The sequence below is a fragment of the Fulmarus glacialis genome, unplaced genomic scaffold (assembly GCF_000690835.1).
Source record: "Fulmarus glacialis isolate BGI_N327 unplaced genomic scaffold, ASM69083v1 scaffold20957, whole genome shotgun sequence".
NCBI lineage: Eukaryota > Metazoa > Chordata > Aves > Procellariiformes > Procellariidae > Fulmarus > Fulmarus glacialis.
The window spans coordinates 23,109-27,864 of NW_009224062.1; positions in this window are offsets into that span (position 1 = coordinate 23,109).

Below are 4,756 nucleotides of genomic sequence, written 5' to 3' on the forward strand. Positions count from 1 at the left end.
TGCGGCTTTCCCCTGCCACTCTGTTTCCCGGGCCGGGATGGTGACCAACCCCTTGGGGCTTCCCTGAGGGCTGGGCGAGCCCTGCTCCCCTGGCAAGCGAGCAGGCAGCAGAGCTGCCCCTCGCCCGGGCTCTCTGCGGGAGGAGCAGGCTGGCTCTGCCTCTTCTCCTCCCGCCATGTCCGCCTGAGCGAGGAAGAGGCAGGTCCCTCGCCGCGGTGAGGCAGGCTGGCTGCTCTGCATCGCTCCTGGACCAGGGCTCAAAACCAGGCGGGATCTGGCCCTGCTCTCCAGCTCCGCGAGCGGGGAGGAGCTGCTCTGCCAAGCACACTGCCTCTGCTCGCATCAGCCCCGAGGTTAGCTCTGTGTTCTCCTGTCCCGTCCGCGGACGCGCTGCCTGCCAGCGCCTGTGTCTGTGTGTGCGCAGGGGTGAGATCAAAGAGTATCAGCTCTTAAAACGCTCTGTCTTTCCGAGGGATCCTTGCCAGGTGGGGACTTGGCCGGGGGAAGGATCACACCTCTGTCTTGTTAAACAGAGGAGGGGAAGGTGCTGTTTTAACGCTTTGCAGGTGAGGAGCTCCAGCCCTCGGCTCCAGGCTGCGGGTGATGGATGACTTGGGAAACAGGTTGTCCGGGGGGGTTGTTGGTATGTGCCTGGTTTGCTTTTTGTGTTAATTCTTTGAACTTCCTCCACATGCGAGCACGCTGTCTTCCAGGGGATTACAGGCAGTCGATCTTGTTCAATTTAGTTTCCTTTGAATTCACAGGGGATCGGTCCCCTCCTGGCTTCTGCAAACGGCCCTGCAGAGAAGAGGTGGTCCTGCGTGGCCAGGGCTCCTGCGTGCTCCTGTTTTGCGTGGGTGCAGACTGAGGTCTACTTGGCCATCCTGTCTGTAGACCTCCACACAGGCCTTTGAGCTGGGGGGACCTCCCGCCTTCATGCTTCTGAGATCCTGGTGTGAGAAGCAGGGCCCAAGCTATGATACCACCATGGAAGGGCAGGGTTTTGCAGCCTGTAGAAGAGCAAAGCCATGGCAGAAAGCAAGCCCCTTGCAAAGGAGCCTTGTCTCACGCGTGTCTTTCCCTCCCTCCTGAGATAAGCATGATTTGTTTTGTGCCAATTTAAAGAGGAGCAAGAGGTCACCCAGGAAGTGACGATGGACCCCAGCCTTTGCCTCTGGCCCTGGGTTGTCCTTGGGCTACAGGAAACAGGGAAGAACAGCCCCAAACCCATGTCACATCACAGGTGGCTGGTGCTTACGAGGGGGCTGTGGTCCCCATCTGCTCCTGTCCCTTTCCTCCTCCATCCTCTGCCCTCTCTCCCTGGTCCTGCGCAGGATAAGGATCCCATGTCGCTGCAGGATCTGTGCTGGATCAGCCTGAAACATGGGGTTCCTGGTTTGTGGGAAGCTTTGAACTCTGCTTTATCTGAAACCGAGAGGATGTTGACAGCAGTCAGCCCTTGCTGTGGTTTAGGAGAGCCGTGGGGCTGGGCAGCACAGCCTGGACAGGGATCCCCAGCGCCACGGAGATGCCAAGGTGGTGTTGGGCTGTACTGGAAATCAGCTGGGACTCAACCTTTGCTCCACAGGGGAAAGAGCTGCCCAGAGGCAAAGCCTGCTCTAAGGTCTTGTGTAGACAGAGTGTCTAGGTAGAGCCTCAGACCCAGGTCTTTGGGGCTTTGGTACCCGAGTTTGTCCCAGAGCCTGGATCCCGCTGGCTGAGGCTCCTGTGATGCTGCGCTGGAGCCGCTGACCTTCATCCTGCCATGAGCCCGCAGTGTTTTGCTGGGAGCCGGGGCCACCTTGTGCTGAGCCTGGGCCAAAAGTTTACTGAACTGCAAAATAACATCATGTTCTGTGAATTGGTGGTTCCCAAACTGCTGCTGCTGCCCTGGAAAAGTCTTGGTTGGCTTCATCCGTAGGGCTTCTGCTACTTCCCTAGCATTTTAAACAGCTAATGCAAGAAGATGCTTTAAAATGTGTTTCAGTAGTCGCAGTGCACTGCCTCGAAGTCGCGTTTGCAGACTTTTCCTCCCTGCAAAGGGCTCTTTGCCCCTCCGCTGGGAAACTGCTGCACGGTTGTGGCTGTGTGTGCCAAAACACTCTCCGAGCCAGGGCGAGGTCTCCCGTTCTCCCTCTGGGGCTCTGCTCTTTCCACCCCAAACTGGTTTTTCGAGTAATTTTTTCATATGTGCCTCCATCTCTGCTGCTGCTCACCTGCGTTTGGGGAGGAGCCTCCCAGAAACTGCTCTTTAGCGCGCCGCCGACCTTCCCTCGCTGAGTCTTGTCATTCCATCCCGACAGACCGCGCAGAGAGCCAGCGCCCACGACGACTTTGCAGACTCCGGGAGACTAGCTGGGACTTCGCCGACATGTTCAAGGGGGTGGGCAAAGGCTCCCCGAGCAGAAGTTCCCCCAACAAAGGTTCCCCTGTCAAGCCTAGCAAGTAAGTGCAACTCTTCTCCTCTCTCTAAGCTGTCCTGTGGACCCTGGGGGAAGATGAGGGAAGAGCGCCTGATGTCTCCTAAGCCACCCTAAGAACGATCCCTCTTTGCGGAGCAGCTGGAAAGCTGGGGCTTGCTGGGAGCTGATGCCAAACCGTGCTGCCCCAGCTGTCGTCCTTGTCTTTGTGGGCTTTGCGCTCCAGCCCAGAAGGATTCGTGCAGCCCCTGGGATGTGCAGTGCTTGACATGTGCTTAGAGCTGTGTTAATTGAGCAGGGAGGTGCAAAGCCCCTTTTGGGCAGGGGGGAGCATAAAAGCAGCCTCTTTGCTTAAGTGGAGCAAGATCTACTTGATGGTGAAGCAGATACCAGCCTGGATTTGAGATCCCAGGACTCGCTGGTTGTCTGAGGTTGGTGTGATGCTGCCCTGGGACCTGGGATCCCTGGAGAAGGATGCTCAGTTTGGTGCTGCTCAGCTGGTGAAGATGGGTGAGGAGTGGGTTTGCTGGTGACTGCTCTAATCCATCCTGGGGACAGGCTGGGTCTCTGCAGGTCAAAAGCTGAGGTTGCCTCTTTTAGGCCTGTCTGGGGCAGCACCAAAAGGATCTAATAGCCATGTCCTCCGCTGAAGAGATTCCCTAAGCTCTGGGGAGCAAGATGTCTGATGGGACCAGGATGCTTCTCTGGGAAGGGGGTGCTCCTGCAGAGAGAGCACTCGTCCCTCCCTTCAGCTGCAGTTGCTAACTCAGGGTTATTTTCCACCTTCCCTCAGCAATTTTGCATTTTGTAGCGTCAGTGGACTGATGCTGCAGGAATCCCTGTCCCCAGCCAGGGTTAGAGGCTGAGGAAATTGCAAAGGGGTTTGTTTTGAAGAGGAGGGGACCTGCAGGGAGAAGGGGGTGCAGAGCCCGGGGTGATGCGTGTACAGACGCCTGGGTGGACACAGCACGGTGCTGGCACCCAGCTGCGCCCATTATGGGGGCCAAACCCGGTGTTAGCAAACAGCCACCCAGGAGGGTGCTGGCCCGGTGCTGGGCAGGGCAGCGGGACCTGGGGAGAAGGGGGTTCCCACAAAGGCTGAGGCTTCCCCGTGTGGATGTCGGGAGCCAGCCCCCTGCCCCACTGTAGGAAGCTTCTGCTTCAGTGAAGCTGAGCGCTCACAAACTCGTCACCAAGACAGATTTGGGGCTTCTCTGAACACCAAGCCTTTGTCGGGGCCCGACTGCAGCGAGACACCTCCCCAGAAGCCCCGGAGCTGTGTCAGCCTCTGTTCTTAGTCTTGCTAATGCAATCTATCCACCTCCCCAGCTGGTTTCCAGCCTGGGCTGGGCATTTCTCATGAGGCTTCCTGGGACAGCTCGCTGCAGCCCCGTGGTGCCGCAGGAGGGTTTGGGCCAGGTTCTCCCCCAGTGTGAGCCTCTCGGGATAACTGGAGTCGCATCACGGCGAGACCTCACACCTCTTCCCCGTGCAGGATGGAGGCTGGAGCCAGAAGCGCGGCAATTACCGAGCTAGTTGTGCTTGTTTTGGGAGGCACCAACCGTCAGACAAAGGCTAATTCGTTTGGCCATGGCCCGGAGCTTGGTCAGCACCCATATTAGCTGAGAAAATGAAGGTGAATGAGTTGTCTCAGGAGCAGCCGCCAGCACACACTCTGCAGATGGCCCCAAGAAAATGTTGGTGGCCCATGGCTGCTCTTGGTGGCCCCGAGGCCAGAACCTCCGCAGCAGTTGAGGTTCCCTGCCTCCGACGGCTCAGATTAGCTGCTGGCACAGACCCCTAGAGAGGTACCTCCTCTTGGTCCTTGGGACCATGGTGTTGAGCATCCCGGCTTGCAGGGCCCTTTGCTGTCTCCGCTTTGGTGGATGCATCCCTGGGAGGCAGCAGCAAGCGCAGGTTTGTCCCTAGGAGCATCCTCGCTGTGCCCTGCTCTAGGAGGAGGCAGACTGCGGGGCTGAAAGGGAAAACTCATGAGAAGGTGGAATTGAATCAGATCTGGCTGGACTGGCTGCCTGGGTGCGATCTTGACAGAGGCCGTGGTGGTTTTGGAGGTGGTTGGCAAGTCATCTCCTGGTTTAATTGTCTCCTGGGATTGCTGCTTCCGCCACCGCCTCCCTCTGCTTCTCCCCAGTCAGCCTAGAGCAGCGTGGTCCCCGGGGGGACAGGCACGGGCTCAGGGGACTGCCCCAGCGCTGGTGGGGGGTTGGTGGTGGTCTGCCGTGAGCGGCTCGGGCTGGCAGGTCAGCGTGTGCGAGGACTTCTGCGTGTCAGGGAGAACAGACCCAGCTTTGGGGTCTGCCCTGTGGCCATAAAGC